We start from the raw sequence: 11504 nt of genomic DNA on the forward strand, positions 1-11504 counted from the left end.
TAAGGTAGTAGATGGCCTTACTCATACAGGAAATTAAAAGCTGGAAATAATTAACCTCTGTGTTATTGCCTGTGACTATATTAAGGCGGAAGTCTGAAATTATGGCATGAAAATCGAAAGATCCAATATTAAATAAAATGTAATACATGCAGCCATACTGATTATATCCCCATATTACTCATGTATCCTTTTTGTACCCATTTTCCAAATCTAAAACTTACCACATTGCTTTCTTTCCTGTGTATAGGTGTAAGACAGAATATATCAAAGCATACACCTAAAGCCTTGTAGTATCTATAATGGGAACTTTCTTATTCATAAACGAAAAAAACCACGACAAGTAGAAAGTGTGCTCTGAAGCAAGAAACAAAAATGACAATCATGCAGTAAATTAGCGCAAGCTAGGTAATACAAAATAAGTAGACAACCAGTTACGTAAAATAACAAGCAATAAATACCTGATTGTATGTCCACTCAAACATTCGTAGCATAAAGGGGAAAAAAACCTTGATCCATTTTATATTTCTACTCCATCTGATATTCATGGGGTGTTACCGAATCCGAGTGTAAACAAAATAGGCCGGAAACACCACACACAAAATATTCAGGTTTAAACCAAAGGCAGCTCCGACTTTAAGAGGTTTGAAGTTTCAACATCTAGGAAATGAAATCAATATCGTCATTGAGGAACATATATTCTACCTTCTAATTGGTCTCAGTCAGTAAGTGAAAACACACAGGACCTAGTCATTCCAAAAGGAAGTTCAAAAGACAAAAGTTCTTTCGGATTAATAAGATTTTTTGTAAAATGATGTATTAATCAAGCTCAGAGAATAGGCTACAGAAGAATTCAGCAGCAAAGTAAAGCGAGATAATATATATAAGGTGCAACTTGTACACTGAGATTGTCTTAAACATAATAACTTGAACCAGTATGAAATTCACACATATTAGTCCAATCTATTAGAGACTAGGGGCGAGAAAATATGGTGGTGTCAAAAGCAACCAGATTTCTCTGGTGAAGCTCCCATCTAAAGTAGCAATGCAAAGTCATTCCCTAGCACCCATCAGGTGAAATTTTCCAAAACACCAATTCAAATTACTCCGATCCAATAAAGAGCATAACAGAGAAGAAATAAAGAGCATTTCCGATCCAATATCTTCAAATGGAGCATCTTCGCACACCCTCGAATGTGCTAGTAAACAACAACAAATCCTAAAAGAGTCTGTCAAAGTTATAAAGAGGAGAAACAGTTTTCAAGAGGGATCTCGAAAAAACTGCCATGAGCCGCACTGATTGAACTACTCGACCGTAAATTTGGTGCTATTTACCAAAATGGAACTTTGCAGATCATGCATGTGAAAAAATATATGCAAGGAACATATGCAAACCTGTTCAGCTACAATATTCTACAACGTCGCCAAAAGAATTGACTACTATATCTGAATGCTAGCAGAAGGACTACATCCATGTGAAGAAACTACATTATAATTCTGCAATATGAATATGAGTTCTGTATAAGTTCGCTTTGCAAACCAGTGAATATTCTGGCCCATATATTATACAACCTTGTCCAACAAATATATACTCAGATTGGGAATTACTAATAACCCACTAATACCAGAGTACAATGACACACTTAAATAACAGAAGCAACCAACTTTGGTATCGTGCTTCACGTCACTGAACTATAGAAGGCAACATTCTTTAGATGACACATGACAGAAGTTGCTTGTAAGCTTTACCACAAAAACACATGTGAAGAAGCAAGCTTGCCTTCTGGCTCAGCTTGCCTTTGGCACTATAGAAGACAATATTTAACAAATGACTGATTTTTTTGTAATCTTTACAGAAAAATATGCCGAAAATCAGATATTCTGAAATGAAATGCTAACAAAATATATGAGGATGTGAACCAAATTAGCGAGCTCTTCCTCCGGTGTATAAAAAAGTATCCTACAATCTTGACATAAACTACTAAACACCAAAGAATTGCCTATGATCACCAAGCGAAAATTGATAATTGCCATATAATTGCTTTTCCATTCCCTCGCAACCACGGCAGAGGCATGCCATAGGACCAATAATCACAGTACGACCAGATCGCAAAACATCCTGGGTAAGACATAGAAGGGACACAACGTAAAGTGAGAATAAACCAGGATCAAAGTTGAAGAATATCAGAAGGAAAACTACAAGAAGATATAGTAATCTACAAAGGCACTGGGAACATAATTAATAGTGAATGCTCTCTTCAGTGTACCGCAGACTGGACAAAGAGCTATGAAGCACCGATACAGCAAGACGGATACGGCGATACGGAAACCGAATATGAGATTTTAAAAATAACTTGGATTAGTTTCCCTATTTGTGGTTCGACCTGCAAAAAGTGAATCTAAGAATCTCAAACAACACCGAAATTCGCTTCAAATTAATATGTTTTGTTTGTTTGTATACGCTGTACAGGTTCTCTAAGAAATTTCGAAAATAAGATAGAAATTAGTGAACCATCTATTATAATATGTGTTTCAGCCTTTAGTAAATAAAATAGAAGTTGTTAGGAAACCAGCTCTCATAATTTGCTTCTCAAGTTTTAGATATCTGAATATATATGACCATTGAAAAATGAACTAAATTTCATAAACAGACTGCTTTACTATGCAAGCAAGTACCAGCTCGTGTTTAGTGCTATCATAGTAGTATAACAGATGCTGAGATGCAACCATGGGATGAACGAAAGTGAATGCAGTGACCATTGGTTCGAAAAATCTGATTTGAAATTTCCATGACTTTCTAATTGCTCTGTCCCTACATATATTTTCAGATAACACTTTCAAAAACAAAATGAGATTCGAATTTTTTTTGTGAACTTAGAAAACGTAGATACAAATTAGACCCACTTTTTTTTGGAACTTGTAGAGCAACTTAAGGATTCCTCAACAATAATATGAAGCCACTCCGAACAGAAAATTTTTTGAAGAAATGAAAGAGATACTAACATAGTAGTATTGATATAACATATTCAGCAGTTCCATAAACCATGGAAATTAAGTTAGAACATACCATGTGAAACACGGGAGTGCCTTCACTCCCATCATCTCCTGCTTGTCCCGAGCTGCAAATTTGGTGCATTAATAGAAAATCAGGCAATTAACCATTGTACTATAAATTGTAGAAATAACCATGAAGAAGCACATCATTACATTAGTTATTTTCAACTTCTATTTTTCCTATATCCATTTATGCAGCAAATACAAAAATAAACAATCTGATATTGATCACCGTCTTGCTTTCGTGTTGCAGCAAGGAAACAAATACTGGAGATTATAGCAAGGTAGGACCATTAAGCTAGAATAAAGAAAACCACCAACTATATACCGAAAATTGTCCATAGATTGCAAAGAGCATGTATTAAGCACTAACTATTCAACTAAAACGAAACACAAATGGCTATCCGGATTCTCAGGAACACCAAAAGGGATAAAGATAACTGCTTTAAATATTTAGTGGTGGCACAACTATTCCTAAATTCCCCGTGAAAATGTTCTCACATTATGGATACCAGTTTATATATAAACTCAAGCACATTTAGCTACTGAGCGTGAAAGCAAACTCGCAACTAATCTAATATAAAATCAGAACAAAATCTGAAACTTACAAAGAATAGTTGAATCTTAACCGAAAAAAGTGGATATATCGCCCACGATAGCACCCAAGCAAATATGTCCAGCAAGATGACCACCTGCAGAAAGCAGCATCCATGTCAAGCAAAATCCGACGGATGGAAAATTCCAGAGACACCGATAAACACGGTACTAAACACGCAAGAAAGCACAAAGCAGAGAAGTGCACAAAAGCACAAATACTAAGTAAGCAAGCTATTATGACAGACTTATGGTATCTTAAAATTAAAGTCATTCTGCTTAGCCAAGCGTGAAACTATGAGAATATGAGAATATAAAGCGAAGGCAATATTCAGAAATAACAAAGGCAACATCTAGAAAAGGCGAAGGAAATATCTACTCTTACTTTCTTTTAATCTTTCAAGGGCTGGTATTGCATTTAAATGCACCCCATTGACTGAAAGGAAAATATGAAAAGTATTTACTTGATTTATCTTCACTTGCCATCCAGCCCAGACCTGTTTGATTTTTTGGTAAACTTATAGAGATACATGTCCATGATAATTGGGTCTGCAACTCCCCAAATAAGAAATCCATATTCAGCATGTAAAATTTACACGTATAGAGTAGATGTTAATTGCTCAAATACCATTAATGCACCATCTGAAACATGAAACAGTAACTTGATATAAGTATATCATACTTTGCAGAACAGGAGAAAAGGGGCAAGGAGTGAAGATTAATCAGTGAAGCCAACCTGATTTAGCACATTAACAGATCACCCGAACCTGAAATCCACCACGAATCATCCAAGCATTCAGCAAAATGAAATAAAATTAAGTTTCCCAATCAGATCATAAACTACATCACTAAATAGGAGTTTCTTCTGAATGCAAACCTCACAAATAGATTTCTTCATAATTTTTTCCTTGCACCTCCTATACTGCAGTCTGTAGATTTCCAAATATGGCTCATACAGTAGCACAAAAATCTGAATTCAGCGGGACATGAAAGAATGCATAAGGGGTCTACAAATCGATATCTTATTTGCTTCATACTCAATTAATTTCTGCAATATGAGAATATAAAGAGAAGGCAATATTCAGAAATAACAAAGGCAATATCAAGAAAAGGCGAAGGCAATCTCCACTGTTAATTTCTTTTAATCTTTCATGGGCTGGTATTGCATTTAAATGCACCTGCCTTCCACACTTTTGTACGTGTTGTAGAACAACATAGAAACGTAGACTGCATGTATTATATATGCATCAAGGGATTTATTGTATGGAAAATGTCCATGAGCTTCCATGTCTAAATAGTAAATACTGACCATCTAAACGGGTAGCTCAACCAACTAAATAATTTGTGCATAGGAAAGGAGAAATATTCAGGTGAGGTAAGACTGAAACCAAGAAGTAGTAAACCAGATATGATTCTTTAGAAAAGAAAAGGTCTTGCCATGCATCTGAATATGAACTGGCTATCACCTCGCAAATATCTTGTGTAGCGTTACTTTTTCCATGTAGGTTTAACAGTTGATGTATCTAGTTTGGACTTGCCATAGGTGGCCAGTGATGAATCTCAAGCCATCACCTCTCTATACTGAAATGACCGCCTCCTGAAAAGAACAACAGGCTTAACTCATAAATGCAGACATCAACTAATAATAATCAGAATCTGTACAATTGGACCAATGTGTGTCTCGAAATTTCAGTTTTGACACCATACAGAAAGGCTGATATATGGTGATAGATTGCATATATGCACGTCACATAGTTGAGAGAGCTAACATAATGTACTGGCTGTAGCTTTAAGAAAAAAAACTATTAAGTATATGGCGATTCTTGTAGGTTCATCATTAAACTTGCATAATTTGAATATGTACAATTAGGATCACATAATTGAGATAAGTGATTTGCATAAGATCAAAATTTTATCACCAGGCACATCATTAACCATGTATAATTAGTCATGTTGTAGTAGCAGGTCATCCAGCTGTTGCTGAGTGCCAATCTATACATGCTCAGTACCAATCTGTACATATACACCAATGGAAGGCTACTTTGGCCATATTTGCAGCACAAGCACTCAGAAAATTGAGGAATTGAGTATCCATAGAACAAATCTTTAACAGTCAATAATATATATATGTGCAATAGCCACACAAGCAAAGCATGGATTCATCCATTAGAGGAAGGATGATCTGTTGTTACCTCTCGATCTGCTTTTCCATGACAATCATTGAGAAGTTGTTGACACAGTAGTTATATTACAAAGGATCAGAAGCATGATCATTCTCATCTGAAAGCGTCTTTTAACTTTCTCCAACTTGGTCTGTAGGCGAGACACTACCTAGTAAGCAGAAGACAGAAACCACGAGTTACAACAAGTTACAGCTTTGGATGCATTGGCAATGAAACAAAAAGCAAACTAAGTATCGACCAACTTCAAATAGCGTTCTGATTTCAATATACATGCGTTCATGTAAACTATCAGTTATCCCTATTTCTACGACATCGTTGATCAAATTGCTAAAATGAAGAATTCTATGGGAAACACAGGGGATGATATATAAATGATGATGTGGACCAGAATGTCTAGGAAAAACTACGAAAGGAAAGTTTTGCATAGCTGATGCTCGTTGAAATGCTAAATACCTGAAGCCCCTCAAAATGGGTTAAATCAGTAGGAAATTAAGTCAAATGAGCTCCATCAGCAACACTTACTCTGCTAGGAGGAAAAGGAAATTTTAATTCTCTTACGATGATAATATCTGTACAACAAAGGTCATTAGAAAACATTATGTGACTTCACAGACATTATTATTTCAGAGCATCAATGGTATTACTAAATAGCTGCCACAAGTTACTTGTAGTTTCAAGAAACCAAAAGTTTATCCTTCGAACAAACAAGTAAATGATGGTAAAAAGTTCACAACTTGACAATGAAACAGTGAGCATCATAAATGATGGGGAAAGCACTTCTCTGTAACACAATGAACCCGCTATAGTGAATGCAATCATGCTTTCAGCACTTCTTCTCTTCAGTCTGCAGTAGTACTAAGAATTGTTGGGAGTGGACATATTAAACTGTCCAGGTTTGGAAACTACTTAATACTGAGATGCAAAAGAAAACTTGGTAAATAAAATTTGACTCCATATTAATCACTAATGGTACAGAAAATCAATTGCCTGAATCTGTACAAAATGATGGTGGACTGAAAATACAAAGAGCAGTTTTTGTACTGAATATATTAGTTCTTACAATGATGAAACAAACTATGATTTTTTCTGTTTAGCAAACTGACTATGATTAATGAGTATATTTTTACAGAAAATATAAACCAGTACAATCAGATTAGGCGAGATAAGTAGCAAGCAAGCACATATATTGATTTGCTCCTCATAGGCATAACTACAAACTAACAACAAACACGTATTTGGCTCCAAATCACAAAATCTGGACCTCTTGTGCCAAGCAGCTAATGCCCTTGATCTGTTGGATCATAGTGACTCTAAAACATGTAAAAGAGTGTTGGGAAGGAGGAGATCAATCTGCCGGTGGGGGTGAAGATCCCAGGAGCAGAGGAGCAACAGCTCAGGCGGAGGAGAGCAGATCTGTTGGAGCATTCAACTATGAATCATACCTGCACTCGTCCAATAACCAGCTGGAGCGCGTGCAGCACCTCACCGCCGGCCACAAGCCCTCCGGCCGGCTGGTTTGAGAGAGATGGGAAGTGAGACGGGAGAGAGAGAGGGGCAGAGACAAGGGAGTTGAGAGGCCAGGAGGGCGTGCAGGGAGAGTGCCGTCACTGCTGGACGCCATGGAACTGGCCAGCACCGGCCCGTCTCGGCCGCGCCCGCGACCGTCGCCTCCGGGCGTCGCCGCCGCGGATCGGCCTAGCGCCGGCCCGTCTCTGGCCGCGCGCGGCACCTCGGGTCGCCGCCGCCACCGCCGCCCTCGTTGAGGATCCGCCCCGCGTCGACTGTGTGGGATGGACGAGGCGCTGCTCGCCTGCTCCTGGTCATGGCGACGGCGGAAGGGGAAGGACGACGACGGGGACCGGGAGCGACGGCAGCGGGAGCGACGGCTGCGGGAGCGGGAGAGGCGGCGGCTGCTGGATTGGGGAGGATTGGGAGAGGCTGCGGGAGCGGGAGAGGCGGCGGCTGCGGGAGCGGGAGACGCGCCAACGCCGGGCCGCGTGGGCTTCATCGACCCATGGATAAAAAGCGGGTTCGCGTGAGGGCCTCGCGTCCTGGACTACTCCACCAGTGAAAAATGGACGGACAAGATTGCCAGAGGGGAAGATCCAACGGCTACGAGCAGCTAATCTCTGTGAGGCCCCCTATGGGGGGCATCATATACAACGTTAGATAGTTGCTATGGATGGTGGACAACCATGAAGTGGCGCCATGGACCTTGGAGCAATGCTAGTGATGTTGGAGATCATGCTCGTGTGCTTTGGATATGGAGATCAAAGGCACAAGAAGAAAAGGCCATATCATATCACATTATACATGCATGTGATGTTTATCCTTTTATGCATCTTATTTTGCTGAGATCGCGACGGTAGCATTATAAGATGACCCCTCACATTAATATCAAGATAATAAAGTGTTCTCCCCTCGTATGCACCGTTGCAAAAGGTCATCGTTTTGAAGAATCCCATGATGATCGGATGTGATAGACTCTACGTTCACATACAACGGGTCATGTGGGCTATTACCCTTCGGGTACCCAACATTAGTCTACCTCCCTTGGCCCAACTATGGGCCCACGAATATTGTAAAATGACCAAGGTGGGTTCATATGTCGGCTCCAACGAAGGATACCTATCAGGGGACAGATTCTTGATGGACAAGGCGGGAAGGCGTCAATGAAGGAAAGACTAGATTAGATTTCATTGTAACCTAGCCGAGTTTGGATAGGACTCTCGGGATCTGTGCTGCTATATAAAGGCCAGGAGAGGGCCTGCCGATCACCATAACAATAGTACGCAGAACCACCGCAACTTAGAGCACAAACCCTAGAATCCTTGCCACTCGGCGAATCGACCACAACACCCTATCGGCTACCCCATTGTAACCCGATATATTCGATAAATCAAGATCAGACAAGCAGGAAGTAAGGGTTTTACCTCATCGAGGGCCCTGAACCTGGGTCAATCTCTCTCCTCGTTTGTTTGGTATCTGATGTCTTGTGCTAGCCTGCACGATTCCGTCAACCCTAAGCCCCTCATGGTGGGCATTGCCGAGGATCTCCCTCGTCAACGGGTGTAAGCCATGTTGCACACGCAGTAATACTTGGGTTTGCTTGATGAGTCTAGCATGTACAGACATGTCCTCAGAACACAAGAAACCGAAAGGTTGAACACGAGTCATATGGATGATGTGATCAACATGTTGATGTTCACCAATTGAAGCTACATCATCTCACGTGATGATCGGACTTGATGTAGTGAATTTGGATCGTGTGCCACTAAAAACTATGAGGGATGTTTAATAAGTGGGAGTTCATTAGTAATTTGATTAAAACTTGAACTAATTATCCTGAACATAGTCTAAATTATATTTGAATTAAATTTTGTAGAATTGGCATCCGTTTTTTACCTTGCGCTAGGCTTGTAATTGAGATAGAAACACTGTTAAATCTTACAAGTAACTTTACAAACTGGTACCGTATTGTCAAAAAATCAATAAATGATTAAGCCCTATTGCAACTTTTGGTAACCCTCAAATTGCTAATTCAAAGAGCAATGGTTTCAATTAGTATCTAAAATTATCTTGTCTCCGTGAAACTTGATGTTTAAATCCGTTTGAAAAGCAAGGAGATGAAAAGTCTTTTTTCAGAAATAAGCGAGGTGTGAGATATATGTGATATCTAAGACCTTATTACCAGATGATAGAATATAATTTAGTGAGACTACATAAACTCATAAGTTTTATGGGAATGTAGGAAGGTTGAAGATGCTAGGCATCCCGATCCTCCAACTAGTTGGGCACTAACGTTATTCACGTATCCATATATGAACCATAGTGGCTTCATCATGAAGTTGTCAAATTTGATGGATAAAATTATGAGTGAAATTGTTTATCATATTAAAAGGTTACTAATAGTGAAATCCGGAACACTTGTCATGTGATGATCAACTTCAAAGTACAAAACTCAAGGGTGTTGGTATTTGACCAACAAGCCTAGAAGTTGTTGATGTTGAGTGTTTTCTGAAATATGAGGAAAACCGAAAGAGAAGCTACAAAAGATTTTGGCAGAAAGAAATAAAATACTAGAAAGTCTAGCTCATGTGTATATAGATGATATACATGTTATGAATGTATTCTTTGATTGGTCACACAACGGAATTCTTGGGTATTTGCACGATATTGGTTGGTACAAGGTGTCACAAATACAACACAATACAATAATACAATGGCCTAAGTGACTGGCAAGGTATATGGTAACAATGCACGTCTGGAACAAAATAAATTATTATTATGTTCTTCATTGGCATTCTACCTAGCCCTTGAATTTATTATTAAGAACTTAATAATTGTTATTTTGCTCTGGTCAAATGAAAGCAACGAGTTCTTCAAATTTTGACCATACTACATGTACGATGTATAAGTTATTATAAATCTTAATGGTGAAACACACATGCATAACAGTGACGATAAAGTGCCATAAGGCAAATAATCAGAATTCCACTTATTTGTGGAACCTCCATTTAGACCATGTTAAAAAGGAACGCACGAACAAACTCCATGCAAATGGATTTTTGGAGTCATTCGATTTGAATCGTTGGCACTTACAAATCTTTTCTAAAGAGAATGATTGAAATACCTTTCATAGATCAAGAGTTGAACAGGCAACTAGCTTAGTGAAAACATACATAATGATGTATATGGTTCATTGGGCATTGCTGTGTGCGGAAGATTCGTCTACTTCATAAAACTTCCAACAATGAATCAAGAAGATATATGAGGATATATTTGGTTGATAATAAAGGAGTCTGAATAGGTTCAAATAATTTCAGAACGAAGTGGAAATCATAGTAATGGAAAAGTCAAATATCTATGATTCGATCATGGTGGAAATATTCGAATTACGAATTTTAGCAAACATCTAAATGAGTTGCGAAATTGTTCCACAACTCACGTTTCTCGGAGCACCATAGTAATGATGGCGTATTCGAGAGACGTATCCAAACCTTGTTGGATTAATGGTGAGATAAAATAAAATAAAATGATGCCATTATATTTTTGATGATTATGCTTTAGAGACTATCGCTTTTACACTAAACTAGCGACGTGACCCGCGCAATTTGCGCGGCTAGATTTTTAATTAACAAATTATAGATTTGGGTTTAGTGTACAACGATGACAGTTAATTGAATTTGTATGACCTTCACTAAGGGACTCATTTTTTCTTCGCAAAAGAATAGAGCCCACCTTTTCAGTCACACACCATGGTAACTTGAAATTACCATTATTTTTCACTTGTGTTTCGTTATCTGGCCATTAAACTTGCTTTGACGCCTTTCATCTTCAATGAACCATATATTTGGGTGTACTGTACAATTCTTCACAAATAAAGTATGTGTTGCAAAAGAAAAAATTTGAAAGCCAATAATTGTGAATTGTCTAGATTTATGTCTCATCGATCGAGTGAAAAAATTCATTGATAAACAACCTGCTTGGAATTAGTTTTCGTTTTCACAAAATATCTGATTGCATTTCACGTAAATATTCATGTGCCGTGAAATCCAATAATAGTAGAATTCACATAGGAAATAAGGAAAGTGTTCGATTTTGTTCAAAACATTTTTTTTTCTTTTTGAGGATTTGGCTTGCATTACCTTGACGTGCAAAGGTTCAGAATCTAAC

The 11504-nt window shown here is 38.3% G+C and overlaps 1 long non-coding RNA gene across 7 annotated transcripts; it reads right to left on the reverse strand.

The window, feature by feature from the left end:
• Positions 1-603: 603 nt before the first annotated feature.
• Positions 604-7344, reverse strand: LOC127295384 (uncharacterized). Of its 7 annotated transcripts, none has more exons than XR_007847754.2 (10): positions 7271-7344; positions 6282-6351; positions 5838-5976; positions 5112-5242; positions 4523-4615; positions 4382-4412; positions 4110-4287; positions 3660-3743; positions 3065-3116; positions 604-2116 (listed from the first exon to the last, which is right to left on the reverse strand). It is a non-coding gene; the product is annotated as an uncharacterized lncRNA (long non-coding RNA). The 7 variants fall into 7 exon arrangements; XR_011743152.1 differs by having other exon boundaries at positions 4110-4194; positions 4274-4287; positions 6282-7342; XR_007847755.2 differs by having other exon boundaries at positions 4143-4287; positions 6282-7342.
• Between the last annotated feature and the right edge of the window lie 4160 nt (positions 7345-11504).

The sequence above is a fragment of the Lolium perenne genome, chromosome 4 (assembly GCF_019359855.2).
Source record: "Lolium perenne isolate Kyuss_39 chromosome 4, Kyuss_2.0, whole genome shotgun sequence".
NCBI lineage: Eukaryota > Viridiplantae > Streptophyta > Magnoliopsida > Poales > Poaceae > Lolium > Lolium perenne.